Here is a 22,845-nt window from a genome sequence, read left to right as displayed (position 1 = left end):
ATGGGTGCGTGAAAACCACGCATGTCACACGGAAGCACTGTAAAGGATGAATGAAAACAGAAAAGCACCACGTGCTTTTCTGTTTACAAACATCCAAACAGAGTGTCATAATGATGGCGGCTGCGCGAAAATCACGCAGCAGCGCACCATATGGTGATGACACACTCGTGTAAACCCGGCCTAATAGTAATTAACCCCATCATGTACCTCACACATTAACCCATTATGACTGAGAAAAATGATGGGGTTAATTACTATTAACCCCTTAGTGACCAGCCCATTTTAGGCCCTAATGACCAAGCTATTTTATTCGTTTTTCTATAGTCGCATTCAAAGAGCTATAACTTTTTTATTTTTTCGTCTACATAGCTGTATGAGGACTTGTTTTTTCGGGATTAGTTGTGCTTTTTAATAGCACCATATTTGGGTACATATAATTTTTATATTAACTTTTATGAACCTTTTTGGGGGGGATTATAAAAGAAACTGAAATTCAGCCATTGTTCTATGCGTTTTTAAATTGACGGCGTTCACTATGCGACGTAAATAACATATATAAACATGGAAAGAACAGAGTCTGTAGCCAATATATAATCGAAATATCAATACAAAACTTTATTTAAATGTACACAATAACAAATATTTAAAAAGGTATAACAATAGGAGAAACTCGATCACAAGATGACATAGAGACAAATCAGGAGAGCCAAGGTAAGTATATTAAACCTTTGAAGTATGGGTTCAGAGTAAAACTAGCACTAGTATAGCATAAACTAGTTAGGTCTATTTACGTATTTAGATGCTGTTAAAGGGCACAAATGGTCCTAAAAACAGACATCAGATGACAGAAGTAGAGGGTCTAAACAAGACCCTATATGAACAATTACTAGGATAGTCTTACCCATAAAAAGTCCTTGGCTGGGTCCCGATGGTCACTGTGTGCGCCCCGACGCGCGTTTTGCGAATGTCCGCTTCCTCAAGGGGGTATAGTGTGTCTGACCAGGAGGCGCCCTATATACCCTAGCTACCCAGATGTAATCTATCTACATTCTGTTCCGTTCAAGCGCAATTGGCGCGCATCCGACGGCGAGACCGGAAGTGCGGCAGGCCCCACTTCCGCCCTCCAGTGCTGCAGCGCACATCCGGTCTCTGGTCGCGTACCAGAAGATCCGGACATGCACACCGCACTCTCGGAGAGACGGGCGTGGCCTCACCCAGTCCCGGCCGCGTACGTCAGAGGCGCGCACCCGATTGGACAGAACAGAACACTGTAAACAGGTAAGTAAATTGAACCATCTCAAAACCCATTTACTGCTGCATAATCTCTCATTTTCCCAGTTTAGTGTGGTTATCCAGGAAATACAGGTGGTTACACCTGATTTTTAAAACGGCAGTTGTTATTTGTACCTCATTAGGGGCCGATCTCAGAAGAAACATTACTCACATTGCATAGTATTTAACAGAGACAAAAAAGAGACATTTAATACTTGGAATGGTGATAACAAAAAATGACCTGATTTAGTTAAATAAATAATATATATATTGAAATATAGAAGTAATATAGAAAAAAAAATATATATATAAATTGATGTGTGAATATAATGTATCAATTATGAACATATCTGTGCCTCACATTTAATAATATGAAAACCCTCATCATCGGAGATACATTGATCTTCAAAAAACATATACAAAATTAAAAACATGAATAAAAGAATAATGAATAAAAAACATATAAAAGTAAATAGTGCACAAGAATAATATATTAGAGACTGTTGCCATAAGGGACAATCATGTAAGGTTGTCTGTAATTGGAACAGGCAACTAAAGTGCTTATACAAACATAGGAGCAAAAATCGTAAGCAAGTTACATAACAGTTAATTTAATATAAAAGACTGTTCCATAAGGGACAGTCGTGTAAGGTTGTCTGTGAAAGAGACAGGCAACAATAAAGTGCTAATGCAAACATGAGGACAGGATCGTAAACAGGTTACACAAATAGAGTCCTGGGTATACGTTATCCACATCGAGATTCGCAGCATGAAGGGTCGTCCAATTATACAGGGCTTTGGTCAAGAATACAGGGATGCCTTCACTGGATACTGGCCAATATATCTCATACCTACTAAAAGAGTGTATGCATTAAAAACTAAACACACAAACAATTCACAGTTTAAAAGTCATAAAACAATAATCTGCTGGTAGTATGGTGGTTACGGCTTCCTCATAAGAAAGGTGCAAAACTCAACTGTTCGTTAAGTCCAGCCGGTGCCATAGATCCTAGTTGCACAATCCACCTACATTCTTTCTGTGCCAGGACCTTCTTCACATTACCCCCCCTGATGCCACAACGGATACGTTCAATCCCCCGAATTTTAAGGGATCTTGGGTTACACCCATGATACATTTTAAAATGTCTAGGTAGGGTTTTGAGTTCGATTGGATCATCGATCACTCCCGCTGCAATGATATCTCGCACATGTTCTCTTGTGCGTATGCGTAATTCCCTCGATGTCAGGCCTATATAGACCTTTGGGCACCCACACACAGCGTAATACACTATGTGTGTGGTACTGCACGATATATAGTCTTTGATCTCGAAAGACCTAGTACCGTCCACAGATTCGAACTTATTAGTTCTACTAATGTTGGGGCATGCAACACAATTGCCACATGGATAGCAACCCTTTCTTTGTCCCTGGGTTCCGAATTTTTTTTTGGGGATATAGTGACTTTGGACCAGGATATCACGGAGATTCCTGCTCCGCCTGGCCGTCATTGTCGGTTTGTCACTTAAACACAGAGCCAAGGTGGGTTCAGACCTTAAAATTGGCCAGTGTCGCCCTAAAATGGTCCTCACCTCATCCCATCTGCTGTTATAAGTGGAGATAAACCTAACAGCTGTTTTTCCCATTGTAGGAATCTTATTCCTCACAGATTTGCACGAGGGGTCTTTTTAGCTCTCCGGTACCCACCTTGGCTCTGTGTTTAAGTGACAAACCGACAATGACGGCCAGGTGGAGCAGGAATCTCCGTGATATCCTGGTCCAAAGTCACTATATCCCCAAAAAAATCAATTTTTTCGGAACCCAGGGACAAAGAAAGGGTTGCTATCCATGTGGCAATTGTGTTGCATGCCCCAACATTAGTAGAACTAATAAGTTCGAATCTGTGGACGGTACTAAGTCTTTCGAGATCAAAGACTATATATCGTGCAGTACCACACACATAGTGTATTACGCTGTGTGTGGGTGCCCAAAGGTCTATATAGGCCTGACATCGAGGGAATTACGCATACGCACAAGAGAACATGTGCGAGATATCATTGCAGCGGGAGTGATCGATGATCCAATCGAACTCAAAACCCTAACTAGACATTTTAAAATGTATCATGGGTGTAACCCAAGATCCCTTAAAATTTGGGGGATTGAACGTATCCATTGTGGCATCAGGGGGGGTAATGTGAAGAAGGTCCTGGCACAGAAAGAATGTAGATGGATTGTGCAACCAGGATCTATGGCACCGGCTGGACTTAACGAACAGTTGAGTTTTGCACCTTTCTTATGAGGAAGCCGTAACCACCATACTACCAGCAGATTATTGTTTTATGACTTTTAAACTGTGAATTGTTTGTGTGTTTAGTTTTTAATGCATACACTCTTTTAGTAGGTATGAGATATATTGGCCAGTATCCAGTGAAGGCATCCCTGTATTCTTGACCGAAGCCCTGTATAATTGGACGACCCTTCATGCTGCGAATCTCGATGTGGATAACGTATACCCAGGACTCTATTTGTGTAACCTGTTTACGATCCTGTCCTCATGTTTGCATTAGCACTTTATTGTTGCCTGTCTCTTTCACAGACAACCTTACACGACTGTCCCTTATGGAACAGTCTTTTATATTAAATTAACTGTTATGTAACTTGCTTACGATTTTTGCTCCTATGTTTGTATAAGCACTTTAGTTGCCTGTTCCAATTACAGACAACCTTACATGATTGTCCCTTATGGCAACAGTCTCTAATATATTATTCTTGTGCACTATTTACTTTTATATGTTTTTTATTCATTATTCTTTTATTCATGTTTTTTATTTTGTATATGTTTTTTGAAGATCAATGTATCTCCGATGATGAGGGTTTTCATATTATTAAATGTGAGGCACAGATATGTTCATAATTGATACATTATATTCACACATCAATTTATATATATATATTTTTTTCTATATTACTTCTGTATTTCAATATATATATTATTTATTTAACTAAATCAGGTCATTTTTTGTTATCACCATTCCAAGTATTAAATGTCTCTTTTTTGTCTCTGTTAAATACTATGCAATGTGAGTAATGTTTCTTCTGAGATCGGCCCCTAATGAGGTACAAATAACAACTGCCGTTTTAAAAATCAGGTGTAACCACCTGTATTTCCTGGATAACCACACTAAACTGGGAAAATGAGAGATTATGCAGCAGTAAATGGGTTTTGAGATGGTTCAATTTACTTACCTGTTTACAGTGTTCTGTTCTGTCCAATCGGGTGCGCGCCTCTGACGTACGCGGCCGGGACTGGGTGAGGCCACGCCCGTCTCTCCGAGAGTGCGGTGTGCATGTCCGGATCTTCTGGTACGCGACCAGAGACCGGATGTGCGCCGCAGCACTGGAGGGTGGAAGTGGGGCCTGCCACACTTCCGGTCTCGCCGTCGGATGCGCGCCAATTGCGCTTGAACGGAACAGAATGTAGATATATTACATCTGGGTAGCTACGGTATATAGGGCGCCTCCTGGTCAGACACACTATACCCCCTTGAGGAATCGGACATTCGCGAAACGCGCGTCGGGGCGCACACAGTGACCATCGGGACCCAGCCAAGGACTTTTTATGGGTAAGACTATCCTAGTAATTGTTCATATAGGGTCTTGTTTAGACCCTCTACTTCTATCATCTGATGTCTGTTTTTAGGACCATTTGTGCCCTTTAACAGTATCTAAATACGTAAATAGACCTAACTAGTTTATGCTATACTAGTGCTAGTTTTACTCTGAACCCATACTTCAAAGGTTTAATATACTTACCTTGGCTCTCCTGATTTGTCTCTATGTCATCTTGTGATCGAGTTTCTCCTGTTGTTATACCTTTTTAAATATTTGTTATTGTGTACATTTAAATAAAGTTTTGTATTGATATTTCGATTATATATTGGCTACAGACTCTGTTCTTTCTATGTTTATATATGTATCATAGAGTTGCCTCATTAATAGATGTGGGAGGATGTTCCTTGGAACAATACCTAGCCCAATAATACTGTTTGCTTTTGGAGACCATTAGTTAGACGTAAATAACATATTACCTTTATTCTATGGGTCGGTACGATTACGGCGATACCACATATGTAGAGTTTTTTTCATGTTTTACGACTTTTGCACAATAAAAACACTTTTGAACTAAAAATATTTGTTTTTGCATCGTCGCTTTCCAAGAGCTGTAATTTTTTTATTTTTCCATCAATGTAGTGATTTTTTGGGCTTGTTTTCTGCGGGACGAGACGTAGTTTTAAATGGTACTGTTTTGGGGTGCATGGGACTTAATGATTCATTTTTATTATGACTTTTTTGGGGGGCAATGGAAAAAAATTGCAATTTTGCAATGGTTTTTTGCGTTTTTTTTTTACGGTGTTCACTTTGCGGTTTAAATTACATATTAACTTTATTAATAGAGTCATTACGGTCGCGGCAATACCACATATGTGTACTTTTTTTTTTTTTTACACTTTTACTAAATAAAACCACTTTTTATGGAAAAAAATGGTTTTATTTATTTTTTTACTGTACTTTTTATTAATAATCTTTATTTCACTTTGATGACTTATTTTATTAGTCCCACTAGGGGACTTTACTGTGCAATCTTCCGATCGCTGCTATAATGCTCTGGTATACTTCGTATACCAGAGCATTATTGCCTGTCAGTGTAAATCTGACAGGCAATCTGTTAGGACGTGCCTCCGGCGCGTCCTAACAGGCATATGTCCAGGGCAGACCTGGGGGCTTTTATCAGGCCCCCGGCTGCCATGACACCCCATCGGAGACCCGCGATTGCATTCGCGGGCCGCCGATGGGGGACAGAGGGAGCTCACTCCCTCTGTAAACAAAGTTAAATGCCGCGGTCGCTATTGACGGCGGCATTTAACGGGTTAAACGGCCGCGATCGAAGTAAACTTTGATCGCGGGCGTTGGAGCAGGAGCTCAGCTGTCATCACGGGTCTCCACGGGTCTAGGCTGACGTGAAAAGGCGTCAGCCTAGCCTAAAGCCCATTAGTGACCAACGTAAAAAGTCGTATTGGTGGTCACTAAGGGGTTAATGTGAGGCACATTCAAAATTCAGCATCACACCTCGCGCCTCACATTAGAAAACGAAAGAACTTTTTTTTTTTATTACTGTTCACAAAGTAAATGAAGTATCGGTATCGAAGTCCAAATTTTGGTATCGTGACATCCCTACACTGTAGGTCGCGTCCCCCTGGGGGTTCGTGTGAAGACCTCCGGGAGGTCGCGAGTCACTCACCGAGGTCCCGGTTCCATTCAATCCTGGAGCAAGGAGCTGACATCTCCTTGATCCAGCATTCCCTGTACCCTGAGTGGCCCGACGCAGGCTGGCGGGATGTAGCGACATCATCGCACCTGTCTGCGCCGAGTCACTCATAGTACACACCGGAGGAGGTGAAGGATCCTCCACCCGATGTGGGAACGGGGAAAGGTAAGTAATTATGCTATTTTTCTATTATGCACATATTGGGGCATTATACTGTATGGGGGCTGATAAGATGGGGGGCATTATACTGTATGGGGAGCATTATACGGTATGGGGCTGTTATGGGGGGGGGGATTATACGTTATGGGGCATTATACTGTGTGGGGGCATTATACTATGGGGGCTGTTGGGCAAGGCGTCTGGGCATAGGCATGCGCAGGGGTCTGATGATGATGATGGTGGTGGTTGGGAGTGGTAGGGGGGCCCAAGCTGAATTCTTGCACCCGGGCCCATGAGCCTTTAGCTACGCCCCTGATTTGGGTGCAAGATGTGTGGGACGAATACTGTTAAATGAAGGGGTCAGTTTGTAAGGAATAATGTTGGGGGAGTAAAGGAAAGGAGTCAGATTAGGTATTGTGATAGGCCTGTCTAAAAATATGCATTTTCAGGGAACAATTAAACCTGTGGATATGTGAAATTAATATGACTACCCGGGGTAGCACATTTCAGAAGAATGTTGCAGCACGACAAACGCTCGGAGGCAGGAATGAGATGTTCGATTTATTAAGGATGTTAGTCTTAGATTGTTTGCAGAACGTAGAGCACAGGTAAGGTGGTAGACAGAGATGGGGAAGGAGATGTAAGGAGGTGCAGCACTGTGGAGAGCTTTTGTGGGTGAGAATAATAAGTTTAAATTGTTTTCTAAAGGGCATGGGTAACCAGTGCAGTGACAGGCACAAAGTAGAGAATTTAGCATAGCGAATGGTCAGAAAGATAAGCTTTGCTGCAGCATTCATGATAGATTGGATAGGGGAGAGTTTAGTGATAAAGATCAATAAATAAGGAGCTGAATTAGTCAAGACAAGAATGAATCAGTGTGACAATAAGAGTTTTGGCTTTTTTCTACAGTAATATAAGGCGGATTCTGGAGACGTTTTTGAGGTGTGGGTGACATGAGTGACGTACAAGTGAATGAATATAAGGAGTAAAGGAAAGATATGAGCTCAAATTAACTGTGAGTCAGCGGGCATGCAGTTTAGACCCCCTGTAGGTAGTGCCACACACCCCATTGTAGATAGTGCCACACACACCCCTGTAGATAGCGCCTCATTCCATTTGTAGATATAGCAAAACACCCCTTCGTGTAAATATCTCCACAGGGGATCCCTCTAGGGATGGAATTCCCATTCAGTGCATTGCCGACTATCTACGGGGCTGTAGTGCTGTTGACATAGTGGGATGTGTCGGTCGCTTTCTACAGGGATGTGTGCGGCATTTTCTACAGGGGTGTGTGTGTGGCACTATCTACAGGGGGGTGTGTGTGGCCCTATCTACAAGTGGGTGTGTGTGGCGCCATCTTCAGGGGATTCCGGTCCAGTAAGAGCCCTTGACCTCACTGTCCATATATAGACAGTGACATCAGGGGCTCCTCCAGAATAGGAATCCCCAGACAGTGCATCGACAACGCACTGGCCGGGGATTCTGCTCCTAGGCAGGGGATCCTCTAGGAGTTGAATCCCCAGCCAGAACAATTCACTGGCACTGGGTTTCGTCTTTTAGAGGAGCCCCTGATGTCACTGTTCATATATGGACAGCGATCACCTATTTTGAAGGGGGTGCAGCATTCATACGAGCACTACTTCCCCTCCATTTCTACTTGCTCACGTGAATCTCTGAACACGTTTAGTGGTGATTCACAGGTATTGCAGCCTTCTTCTGCCATTGAAGTGAATGGGAGAGGAAGACTGCAATACCTGTGAATCCTGAGGATAGGCCATCAATTTTTAGCGACTGGATAACCCCTTTAAGTATCATAGCCATTTTGGAGCTCTAATCCCAAACTGAGCAATTTGATCTTGCCCAAGTGCAATAGTTGGAATGGTCAGAGACTATCTGCAATGCACCCTGGAGTAAAACTTCAAAGCAGCGTCGAAGTAGCCCAGGCATTAAACTGCTTCTTTCTGGCCATGGAGAAGAGAGTGATTGGCTCCCTGATCTGCCGCTTACTCTTGTAGGCCACAGGCCGTTTAAAGCCTCTGGCTTACTAGAGGTCAGAAAGACGCAGAAGATGTCCTGGTGCAGGTGACGTCATTGCGCCGGGCCACGTGCAGCGGCAAAGGGGCACTATTACTGTGCGAGTTCTAAAGGGGAAACTATTACTGTTTTGGAGGCACTATTATTGTGTGGGGCCTAAAGGGGGCACTAGAACTGTTTAAGGGTTCTATTACTGTGTTGGGCACAAAGAGGAGCACTATTATTGTGTGGGGCCTTCAAGAGGGTACTATTACAGTATGGCACACCTAGAATAGGCATTAATTCCATCTGGGGCACTATAAATGGTGAGTTTTTGTAGAGGCTGTAGAATAGGAAGGGGCTGCTGGAAAGCGAGTAGACAAAGATTTTTGTGTTGGAAATTCTGCAGAGGTGATTCGTGGCTGAAAGAAGCCGACATGGCGGTCTGGTCCAGATGAAGAAGAAAAGGGAAAGTGAACTACTCCAATCTGAGAAGCCGTCACCTGTGAGTCACTGAAATTCACTATGTTAACTTACAGTGAAGGAAATAAGTATTTGATCCCTTGCTGATTTTGTAAGTTTGCCCACTGTCAAAGACATGAACAGTCTAGAATTTTTAGGCTAGGTTAATTTTACCAGTGAGAGATAGATTATATAAAAAAAAAAAATGAAAATCACATTGTCAAAATGATATATATTTATTTGTATTGTGCACAGAGAAATAAGTATTTGATCCCCTACTAACCATTAAGAGTTCAGCCTCCTCCAGACCAGTTACACGCTCCAAATCAACTTGGTGCCTGCATTAAAGACAGCTGTCTTAAATGGTCACCTGTATAAAAGACTCCTGTCCACAGACTCAATTAATCAGTCTGACTCTAACCTCTACAACATGGGCAAGACCAAAGAGCTTTCTAAGGATGTCAGGGACAAGATCATAGACCTGCACAAGGCTGGAATGGGCTACAAAACCATAAGTAAGACGCTGGGTGAGAAGGATTCAACTGTTGGTGCAATAGTAAGAAAATGGAAGACATACAAAATGACTGTCAATTGACATAGATCTGGGGCTCCATGCAAAATCTCACCTCGTGGGGTATCCTTGATCCTGAGGAAGGTGAGAGCTCAGCCGAAAACTACACGGGGGGAACTTGTTAATGATCTCAAGGCAGCTGGGACCACAGTCACCAAGAAAACCATTGGTAACACATTACGCCGTAATGGATTAAAATCCTGCAGTGCCCGCAAGGTCCCCCTGCTCAAGAAGGCACATGCACAGGCCCGTCGGAAGTTTGCAAATGAACATCTGGATGATTCTGAGAGTGATTGGGAGAAGGTGCTGTGGTCAGATGAGACTAAAATTGAGCTCTTTGTCATTAACTCAACTCGCCGTGTTTGGAGGAAGAGAAATGCTGCCTATGACCCAAAGAACACCGTCCCCACTGTCAAGCATGGAGGTGGAAACATTATGTTTTGGGGGTGTTTCTCTGCTAAGGGCACAGGACTACTTCACCGCATCAATGGGAGAATGGATGGAGCCATGTACCGTCAAATCCTGAGTGACAACCTCCTTCCCTCCACCAGGACATTAAAAATTGCTCGTAGCTGGGTCTTCCAGCACGACAATGACCCGAAACATACAGCCAAGGCAACAAAGGAGTGGCTCAAAAAGAAGTACATTAAGGTCATGGAGTGGCCTAGCCAGTTTCCAGACCTTAATCCCATCGAAAACTTATGGAGGGAGCTGAATATCCGAGTTGCCAAGCGACAGCCTCGAAATCTTAATGATTTACAGATGATCTGCAAAGAGGAGTGGGCCAAAATGCCATCTAACATGTGTGCAAACCTCATCATCAACTACAAAAAACATCTGACTGCTGTGCTTGCCAACAAGGGTTTTGCCACCAAGTATTAAGTCTTGTTTGCCAAAGGGATCAAATACTTATTTCTCTGTGCACAATGCAAATAAATATATATAATTTTGACCATGTGATTTTCTGTTTGTTTTTTTTTAGATAATCTATCTCTCACTAGTAAAATTAACCTAGCCTAAAAATTCTAGACTGTTCATGTCTTTGACAGTGGGCAAACTTACAAAATCAGCAAGGGATCAAATACTTATTTCCTTCACTGTATATGGTCTGCAGAACAATGTGTATCTCACTATGTGGTCACTATATATAGGATTGGTGTTTGTTTTACAACAAATTAAGAGTGCTCACATTATTTCTATATAGCTGAAGGGTGGGCCCCAATAATTATTTTCTCTGATGGGCCAAAAGTACTCCATTCTGACACTGTTTCAAAGCCAGGATCAACAGACAGAAGCAGTGGCTCAAGCACATCCAGTTTGCTATGCAGATGCTAAGCTGTCTTGTTATTTCTGTTCGATGAAAGTCTTCTTTAGCACCTAAGGTGAAAGGTATAGCTCCAAAGTGTAGACAGCTCCTGTATATGTGACAATTTTTAATCACTTCTGTCATAGACAGAGAGAGAGGGAGACTGGTGAGATGGACACACTGCATTTTAAAAGGTTTTTCACTCTATTAACCTTATGTCATGTCGATTAGACATGGCATTAAAATGTCATCAGTCTAATCAGTAGGGGGTTTAACCACTGAGACCCCATCAATCCAGGGAACAATTGCTTCTACAATCTCCCTTTGCAGCACAGTTGACCATGCAGGTGAAATTGTGAGCTTGGATATCTTTGCAGATCTAACATAGCAAACACTTTATTAGAGCATATTGCATTGCAAGTAGTTACCCATTACATTCTTATTGTTGGGTTTGCCATTTTATTTATTTTTTGCTTTTTAATGTGTGAAAATATCATGAAGAGTTGCATCTAAGGGTTTGTTTTTTTCACAGCTTTTATTTACCTATTAATTTACATGATTTCTGTGGAAGTTCACATACTATTAAAATTATATGTAATTTTAGTGAGTATTATCTAGAGAGAATAAATGTAATTATGAGCTGAAAATGTCTATAATACATGTACAATGCTGCAGGCATACAAGCCAGTATGTCTATTTAGGACATTTTTTTCTTTAAATTATTTATTGGCATGAGCTGAGGCTGAGATCTTAAGAACAATATAGATGGAAAAGTATTCTGCAGCACTTTGAAATTCAATATTTTTCTAGATAAAGCACATAGTGTTGAAGAGTATGAGTATTTGACAGTATATTCTACTGTATTACTGCTTTTTCATGTTTTTATTAAATAAAAGTAAAACCAGTAAAAATTATTTTAATCATAATTCTGAAATATTTGCAATTGTTGCATATATCTAATAAACTCACAAGTATAGATGTAGCCGTCATTACCTTGACTTAACGCATTAAATAAACAATGGCTAGATCTCTTATCTTGACTTTTTACATGACTTTTCAATGACTTTTGTGTGATATCACGCTGCATTTAGTTATCAGAATCAAGTTAAAGATGGCTACATCTGTAGCCTCACATAATTTTAACATTTGTTAAAGCATACCTGACTTTTCAAAATAATCTGTCATATGTTTGTACATGAGGAATAACATTATTTCTGGACATTACAGATGTAGCGGTCTTTAACTTGACTTTTAAAGTGTCAAATACACTATGGCAAGAAACTTTAACTTGACTTTTTCAATGGTTTTCAATGTCTTAAGTTACAAGTTACCACACCGCTATCAGAGTCAATATAAGGATTGCTACATCTGTATATAAGTTGTTCAGGAGCGTAGTTGGAGGGGCAGGCGGGGCATGTGCCCTGGGTGCAACTAGGAGGGAAGGAAGGGGGGCGCCGCAATGCCGCTACTGTCATGTTCCGCTAGTGCAGCTGCCGCCAGTGGCGGAGCTACTGCTATAGCATCCATATCAGCTGCTATGGGGCCCGTGGCATGAGGGGGCCCATGCTGCCCATCTAGGGCCTTGGGCGACCGCCACATTCAATTGTATCTATGGCCTTAAGACGCAGATACAACTTAATACTGTGACAGAGCAAACAGCTATTCACTAAGCTGCCAATCACTTAGGCACTGGGACAGGATCCCTGCGCAGGCCGGCTTGATGACATCAATGGATCACCCCAGCCTATGCAAGGATCCCATCTTATAGGCTACTTTTGGAGGCTGTGGAGCTGCTCCGTTAGCAATGGGAACGGTACTAGATGTGTAAAAAAAAAAAATCATTTGTTTGGGGGCTGTGTGTTGCTATCTACAAGGGGGCTGTGTGGCACTATCTACAAGGAGGGGAGTGTGGCATTATCTACAAGGGTGATCTGTGTGGCACTATCTACAAGGGAGGCCATGTGGCAGCATCCACAGAGGGGTGTTTGTGGCACTATCTACAAGTGGGTGTTTGTGGCACTATCTACTAGGGGAGAGTGTGGCAGTATCTACAGGGGGGGTTGTGTTGCACTATCTACAAGGGGGTGTGTGGCACTATCTTCAGAGAGTCTATGTGGCACAATCTACAAGAGGGGTGTGGCACTATCTACAGGGGGCTGTGTGGCACTATCTACAGGAGGAGGCTGTTCACTATGTCACCATATAGTCTCTTTATCCTTACTTATACAATCTGTTTTAGTCAGGCACAATGACCTCTTTAATTTATTTTCTTTTAATTGATTGTTATGTTAACTACCTTACATAATTATATTGCTTTTAAAATGTACAAATGGTTCTATGCTCGAGTTACATAAAAAAAATTGTGAAAAAATACACCTCATTGATTGGTAGAGAAAGCAAACATGGCGAGGGGGAATGAGATGTCGGGAAATAAGTTTGGGGGGGGGCGGGAACTGAATCTTTGTTTCTGTGCAGGAGAACCTAGCTACGCCTCTGGACTTGTTTATGTCATTTTTTTTAGCAGTTTTTCCTCTGCAGGTTCTATGTCTAATTCTCAGTTTTCCCTGAGCTAATGGAAGGAGCCCAGTTGCTATCATGTCTTCTATACACTGCACACAGAAAAGGGAACAATCCTGCTCTCCTATGTTTATTTATCACATATAGTGTATATAGGAGCTGCAGCAACATGGAGGAGATTATACAGCAGTAATGAGCAGTGTAGCTGAGAATCCAGCACTGGGGTGAGATATAACTCTTACCATTAAACTGTGTCCCCTCTCTCTCCCTGCTCCCCTTCGTCTCCTTACAGACTTTTATGGGCAGCGTGTTTGTGTGTACCTCTCTCTGCTCCCTCCTACTACTCCCCCTCCCCTCTCCATAAACTTCTATGGGCAGCGTGTCTGTGTCTTTCTTTCCCTGGTCCCTCCATCTGCACTGACTCCCCTCTCCATATGGCTAAGCCCACTTTCTGCAATTTGTCTCCTCTGCTCTGTAACTAGAGATAGAGTTTGCTTGACAATAGGGGGTTGACAGCAGATTACAGGAATGAAGACACCCAGTGGCAGTAGCTTCACACTGCATTTTCATGGATAAAACGATTAAATGTTAACAGTAAGTAAATTCCAAAGTTGATATATATCAGGTATTCTATTAGATTAGAAAAAGTTGTTCGAAACGTTAGTGTCTATTTAATTGCTTGGGAATGATTGCTTTGTTTCAAATAGACATTTCAGCAGAATCTACAAGCTTTTCTTCCAGAAATTTTATGTTCTATCCCATACTGTATATACTTAAAGAGTATGCCCATACTTAAAAAATAATTTACAGGTTACATATAATCATCATACAATGATAAATAATATTGTGTATACTTTGTACTAATCTTGTATAATAATCCAGAGCTGCATTCACAATTCTGCAGGCTTCAGAGATGAAATATCCCACATTTTCTTGTTGGCTCAACATCTACATAGTGCATAGTCTGTTGCTTTGCATTCTGGTATAAAAATCAGTGGCTATGTGAAACATGAATTGGCGACGGTGGTGATTTCCATTGTCTCTGCAGTTATGCAATTTTTTTCTAGTTTACTGTTGGTTTGGTATATACTTTTTATATGTTCATTTGTAAAAAAATTTTCATGGAGTTACAATTGACATTGAATTCTATGCCACTTGGCATGTTTTGCTACTGCATGGTATACCTGGTATTCTGGCTGTATTGTTGTATAATTCTCCACCAGGATTTAAATGTAAAGCTATATTTTTTTCATTGTAGGTTTTATTTTGTTTGTTTTTTTAAAGCATGCTCTTTTTCCTGTACTTTGCAGCTAATATTATCTATAGTTATGCATTTTTATGTGGTCATTATCTTTATGCAGTTGTGATATAGAAAGATTTAGATGGAGAGAAAATGTTTTGCCCAAATGTTATTCTATTGGTATATGTTAATCATATTTCTTGTAGGGAGTGTTGTATTTTATTTACGGTATTTTTTGCAAAATCTGGGTTTAATACATTTCAGAATAAAATATAGAGAAAAGAAAAACATAGAGCAGTATCATATTAGTAACAAAAGGTGACATAATCAAATACAGTCAGCAAAATAAATAGAAGTCAAGATCAGTAACCTTCTTGTGGTCAGAACAGAAGCCTACTTTGCGCATCAAACCAATCACCTCAGAACTGATGAGGTACCAAGGGTAAACTAATAGCTAAGCTTTTAAAATTGTCTAGTGAAGTGCAAACATTAAAACTGTGCAAAACTGAGCAAAGTTGTGCAAATTTGGTAATTTTTTTTGATACTTTCAAGACCCAGACACAGTACTACATCTGCCCCATTGTTTTTTTTAGGAAACTGACTTATCGACAGTTGGAGCTTTTAGATACAGACATATTATACCAGAATCTCTTGACAGGGAATCTCCATTTGAAGAATTATGTGACTTCAACAATCAATTGGCTATCCAGAGATGATTTTGGTGTGTCCAAATAAGGCTAAATTCACACTGTGTTTGGCCTTTACATTTAGCATTACTGTGGTATATGTTATTTTTCTTAAATAAATTTCTATTGAAATTGGAGCAGTTAAAGGGGTTATCCAGGGACCAAATATTGCATTGCAATAATATATTTATGTGAAACGAGGTAACTTACTAATGTACTTTAATTTAAAATTCTGTACTAAATGGTGCAGTTCAAACCTCGTGAATTGTTCCCGGAAGTCCTGCAGCTTTTCTAATAATGATGACGCTCCGACACGGCTTCACGTGACTGATGGCTTCATGTGCTGTTCGTGAACGTGACCGCAAGGGGCTGTCAATGATGTCGGCAACAGTACTGGAGTCCCCGATCAGAGCATCAGCTGATGCTCTGCTTGGGAACTCCAGCAATAAGAAACCCCTGAAGTCACTGACCATATATGGACATCGACGTCAGGAGCAGGGCTGGAGTCCCCGGGCATCAGCTTAGGCTTTGCTCGGGGACCCCAGTAATGCTGTCCATATATGAACAGTGACAGTGACGTGGGCAGAAGTGTTGGAGTCCCCAGGCAGAGCATCAGCTGTTGCTCTACTCGGGGGCTCTAGTACCGCTGCCTACGTCATTGTCCATATATGGACAGTGACAATGACGATGGCAGAAGTGCTCTAGTCCCCAGGCAGAGATGCTCTGACCTGGAACTTCAGGAATTGACCAAATATGGATGTCGGGAGCAGTGCTCGGGACTCAAGCAATAGGCAATGTGACAGCCCCTTGCAGTCATGTTCACAAACAGCCTATATAGCAAGCCCTCAGTCAGGCCGTGTCGGAGCGTCATCATTTTTAAAAAAGCTCCAGCACTGCCGGGAACAATTCACGAGGTTGGAACTGCACCATTTAGTACAGAATTTTTAATTAAAGTATATTAGTAAGTTAATTAGTTTCACATAAATATATTATTGCAATGCAATTTTTGGTCCCCGGATAACCCCTTTAAGCATTTATTTTGTTTTTATTAATTTGAATATATGTAGATTTTTTTGTAGAGAAAAAGTGTTGTTTTTTTTTGTTTCTGTTGATCAATTCAAATAAAACCTAAATGCACTGTGATATATATTTTTTATTTTACTGATTTGATCCTAATTTGTTCACTAACCATTAACCTCTTAATACCACACAGGTTTTGGACCTTTAGGACCAAGCAATATTTTTCATCTTTTCTTTGTCACATCTCAAGAGCCATAACTTTTATTTTTTTATTGATGTAGCTGTATGAGGGCCTATATCTGTGTTACGAAATTTATTATTTAATTAAAATATTTTGGGGTACATATAATTTATAGATTACCTCTTATAAAAAAAAATAGGAAGATGCAAAAATAAAAAGGAAATGTATTACAGAAAGTTCGCTCACCGCGTTTCCAATGGGTTTCCAATGCGTTAATTGGTACAAGTTGGTATAAGTTGATCCAGGTGCTGCAGGTGCTTGTAAATACTCCCAATGAGGTCCTGTGTCGACAGCAGGTATACAAGGTAGTGGAGGTGAATAATGAAGGTATATCCAGCACTCGGTATAAAAGTTAAATGGTTTATTCCGTCATGTTAAAACAAAGAGATTAAAACAAAAATCCCGGGACCACGCTTACGCGTTTCAGACCACTGTGGTCCTTAGTCAAAATACCTGATACCAAATAATTATAGTTTTTTGTGTCGCTGCATTCTGAGATCCATAACTTTTTTAATTTTTCCTTTAACGTACCTACATGAGGGCTTGTTTTTTGCAAGACGGGTTGAGGTTTTTATTGGTACAATTTTGTAGTACATATAATTTATTGAATCCTTTTATAATGTTTTGGGGGGAAATGTAAGAAAGCCACACTTCTGCCATTGTTTTTTGCAAGTTAACTTTATTCTTTGGGTTGTTACCATTGCGGCAATACCAAATATGTTTTTTTCATATGGTAAAATATTTTAATATATTAAATTTTTTTTTGTTTTTATATAAAACTTTATTAAACTTAATTTTACAAAAAATGTTGACCCCCCTCGGGGACTTGCAGCAATGATTGTTTAAACGCTTAGGTAATGCTTTGAATAACACAGCAGTTCAAAGCATTAATGTCATTTTAGTGCTACACTGACTTGCAAACTATTAAGATATCTATACATGGCTTATTTTCAGGTGTGTTTTGGAGCATTTCTGCCTCAAACATATGCTATGTGAACCTACCATTAGGCTATGCCTCTGGCATGGCCTAATAGGCAGATGCTTATGGCAGACCTGGGGGCCTTTGATAGGCCCCTGACTACCATAGTAAAGAATAAGGCCCACTCCCTCTGTCAAAAACCTTAGATGTCGTGGTTGCTATTGACCGTGGCATCTAAGGGGTTAAATGATCGGTGACCAACGTTACCGACAGCCTGAGCACTAGGATTGTACAGCGCATAGCGGTGCAATTTTCTTTTGAAGCACCGCTGTGGAAAGGTGGCGCTTCAGAAGACGTCTCCTGAATGACTGACATTAAAACATTATACTGCGGTCGTTAACCCCTTAGCCTTTTCACGGCGGTCATTAGTGGGCTTTATTCTGATGCAATAGCCTTTTCACGGCGCTGCATCAGGATAAATAAACAGAGCAGGGAGCCGTTTAATCTCCCTGCTCTCAGCTGCCAGAAGTAGCTGAGGGCTAGGGGCGTATCTGCTCAAACATGAGAGATTGATATAAGTATCGATCTCACCCGTTTAACCTCTCAGATGTGGTGCTCAATAGCGAGCACCGTATCTGAGAGGTTTTGGAGAGAGGGAGGGATAACATTGCCCAGTGTCTGTGTCTCCGATTGCAACCAGGGGCCTATTAAAGACCCCCAGGTCTGCCTGTAGATCATGCCAGGTCACGGTCAGGTAGTAATACACTGCAATACAAAAGTATTGCAGTGTAATATAAAAGCGATCGGATGATCCAATAGTAAAGTCCCCTAGTGGGACTAGTATAAAAGTAAAAAAAAAAGTTGAATAAAGTTAATAAAAAAAAATGTGAAAAAAAAGAAAAACCCACTTTTTTCCCTTACAAAATGCTTTACTATAAAGAAAAAAACACAATAAAGCAAAACAGTTACACATATTTGGTATCGCCGCATTTGTAACGACCCCGACTATAAAGCTATTACATTATTTCAACCACACAGTGAACGCCGTAAAAAAATAAAATAAAAACCAATCGAAAAATTGCTGTTTTCTGTGAATCCTGACTTTAAAAAAATGTGATAAAAAGTGATCAAAAAGTCACATCTACACTAAAATGGTACAAATAAAAACTACAAGTTGTCCAGCAAAAACAAGACCTTATACAGCTATGTCGACGCAAAAATAAAAAAGTTATAGCTCTTCGAATGTGACGATGGAAAAACGTAAAAAATGGCTTGGTCATTAGGGCCCAGAATGCAAGCAGGGGGAAGGGGTTAAGGGTTTAAAATACAAATACACTTTAAAAAGTAACAATTGTAACAATAACTATTAAACATTTTTTTTTTTTTTTTTTTGTCCCCCACCCTTTTTTCCTGGTTTAACTATATACTTGAATTAGTTTATAAATGCATACTCCGTTGTAACATTTCTATTGTGAAACTTTGGAACAACACTTCTTTGTGTAACCTAAAGTATGCACTAGCTATCATTATAACTGATCTAATGTAACTTCTAATGTGTTATTTACAATATACATGAAATACATGTTATTTTACTGCATGCATGCAATAAAATAAAAATAATGCTTTAAAAATATATGTAAATAAAGATACAGGAATTACAGTCTTTATATTAAATATTAGAAACACCAGTATTTTTTAAGCATTGAATGGAGCTAAAGCCTTAAAAGATAGAGGAGGGGTCTTGAGGTTGAGGTGCGGTAGCTGTCCTTGACAGACACTGACATTGACGCGGGCACAAAATATAAAATAAGCAGTAAACAAAAAAGTGAAATGACTCAAACTGAATCATGAGCAAGTGAAGATCTTCAGAAAATGACAATAAGAATAATGACATTTATAGAGTTCTGCAGATATGACAGAGTTAGATGAAGGTAAAAGCGGTTGTGACATTTTCAAGCACTGACAGGAACATGAAAAGTTTGAAATAAGGCAAAGTTACAATGTACAGAAAATATATAAATATATCATTTTATTTTTTTTGTGTGCAAAAACATTGAAACTTCGTAGACCAGACACACAAGCACCCATTGACACAAACATTTAATTTAATCACAATATCCTTTTCATTCCTACTGTACGTTCTTATACCTCCAGAATATAATAAATATGCAGACAAAATCATAAAATAAATAAATGGCAAGTTGAAAACGGATCAGTTTGCAGCAATCTATGATAACCTGGCACCACCTATTGAGTGTCGGCGGGCGCCTCCTGAAATTGCAGCTGAAACGATAAAGTCTGCGTGCTGCTACCTTGTACCAGTGCGGTCACGTGAGGTACTCCCGTGCGCGCGCATGTGCGGGATTACCTCAGAATTTTTTAGAGAGGCTCATTGAAAAGACCTCATCCCCAGAATATTCTGCAGGCTAGATCATGTTTCAAAGTGAATTTTAATGCCTGCCAGTTATTTCAAACCACAACTCTATCGTTATTTCGTCATAACTATAATATGTACAAATTATAATTATTTTTTTTTGAACTTCAGGAATCCTAATACGAGTTTTCTGATCAACTAATGCGGTCTGTCCCTCAAGGAATCACTTCTTGACCTCCAAAGTATTTTGAAGAGACGTCGGCTTCTGATTCATGGTGGCTCCCAGAATAAAGCGCATAATTAGCCTTATTTGAGAGGGACTACCAGGAATATAACATCAGGGATCAGGGGGTGGGTGCTGTTGCTAGGTGGCTGGGCTATTCCCTAAAACAAATACAGTTTGCAGATCATATATTCCTGCAAATTGATCTTTGTTCTTTGGGAGGCAGCCACCTAGCTCCAGCTTTTGGGAAGAAATCTTATCTGATCTATGTCAGAGTGTCTCCAGTGGTGTTTAAAAAAAGTTCTCTCTGATGACCATCTAGCTGCCTTAAGGATGGAATCCAAAGGAATTCCTGTAGCTGCTGCACTGGAGGAAGTGGTGCTTTAATGGAATGTGCTTTATAGATACTTCTATCTATACCTGCGCTACGCATAGCCAAGAGTATCCAACCCCTAATGGTATTGTCTATGGCTTTCCTAAGTGGTTGTCTCGAAGTTACAAACAAACTATAATCTCTCCCCTCAATGTATATGTCTTATCAAGATGGAATTTTAACAGCATCACAACACAGAGGGATTAGAGTCAGCCACATCTTCCAAGAAATCGATCTCTATAGGACTATTATCAATATGTGAGGTCTTAGTCCTGCCTTCTAAAATAATATGATAACCTTTAGGAGTCCGTGAGAGCCATGGCTTCACTACATGAATCAAAGTCAACTCCATTGGTTTAGCAGCCATAGCAAGAGCTAAAAGGCATGCTAGTTTTATACCGACCGAGCGTAAAGACATAGTATTGGCTTCAATATGTCAAAAGCGGCTCTATATCCCAAGTAGTTGAGTACTTTGAAAGACTATGTGGGGATGCAAAAGTCCCTTTTAGAAGCCTTAAGTATATTCTATTCTCAATCAGTTTAGGAATAATGACATTAAGAGCGGATTCTATCGATTTTAAAGTGTTAGAAGCTATACCTGAATGAAGTTTTGAATTCAAGAATGCCAGTGCTGTCAACATATCTGAGGGATCTCTAACTTCTCTATATGTTTCTGATCTCCAAGTCTGGAACTCAGATATGATGGCTCGATATCTATTACGTGTCCTCGGTCTCAAAGACAAATTAATTAAGGGACAGGATGTAGGCATTGCCGGAATGCTGATGGTGCTGGTCGCATGAACTTAGAGCTCCGTTCGTAACTTCTCAACTAGCGGCATACTAGCGGCACACCCTCAGCTTGAGCTGTCATTTCCTGGATTCCTGGATACCTTACCTGTATCAAGGTCCCAGCTTCAGTATGCCTCGAGGAAAGGAGAAAACAACTTGATCTCCAGCAAAGCTCACTGAGTTTTTTGTTAAAACGCCTGCTCCTACCTCTTCATCCCCCTGCATGGCGTCGTCTCGTGCGGAGGTTTCACCTGCTTCGTCTGGAGGCTGCCTTTCTGATGTATCTGGTCACGAGGAACGGGGTGAGCAAATTGATTCTCCTATATCTAAAACTGCCATGCAATCCATGTTGAACTCTCTACGAAACACTCTGTTACTGGACTTTAAAACTATGCTGGTAGACATGAAGAGAGATTTGGTAGAGTTAGGAGACAGGATGGCCCGTATTGAAACTAAAATGGTAGAATACGCTAATTCACATAATGAGCTGATTGATATGCAAAATGTGCTGGAGGAAGAGGTTAAACAGCTTAGGAGCAAAGTATGTGATCTGGAGGACAGATCCAGGCGGAACAATGTGCGTATTAGAGGTATACCTGAATCGATCCCTGATTCCGACCTGGAGTTATATTTTCAAAAGTTGTTGCAAACAATTCTGCCGGGACGCAGTGTTTTGGATCTATCTGTGGATAGAATACATAGGATCCCTAAGCCCAAGCATTTGGGCCCCTCAGTGCCTAGAAATACCTTGGCCAGAGTTAATTTTTATAAGACTAAAGATTTACTCCTAAATCATCTGAGGAGGAATCCTATTATGCCTGAAGGTTATGGTGATATATCATTATATGCAGATCTTTCAGCTGTAACTTTAGCACAACGTCGGGAATTTTCCACCGTGACCAAGATTCTGAGGAACTCTGGTATTCCCTATAGGTGGGGTTTTCCAGTGAAGCTAATTATCCGCAAAGAGAGATCTATATTTATTTGTAATAACCCGGATAGAGCTAAAGACCTGATGTGCAGATGGAATCTCATGGCCGTACAACAACAACGCTCACCCCAAGCTAGTTCACCGCATGTTAGCAGATTGGACGCAGACTGGGCTACGGCTTGAAGAACTTTTTTTTTTTTTTCATTTTGAGGATGGATGGACTCTAAATGTTCTTTGTTCTATACATGTACCACAATTGCGGGTTACTGTACCCCAATACACTAATATGTATTAGTGTTTTTCACTGTTATTTGGCTATATGGTTTGCCAATATGTGTATGTTTGTACGTTTGTTGTCAGTTACACGTATGCTTTTTGGTAGCAGATATGGAGCTTCTGTGTATGTGACAAGTGTGCCTATTTTTC

This window comes from Rhinoderma darwinii, chromosome 2 (assembly GCF_050947455.1).
Source record: "Rhinoderma darwinii isolate aRhiDar2 chromosome 2, aRhiDar2.hap1, whole genome shotgun sequence".
Taxonomy (NCBI): Eukaryota; Metazoa; Chordata; class Amphibia; order Anura; family Rhinodermatidae; genus Rhinoderma; species Rhinoderma darwinii.
The sequence above is the reverse complement of the archived record's forward strand: the minus strand, read 5'-3'. Positions refer to the sequence as shown.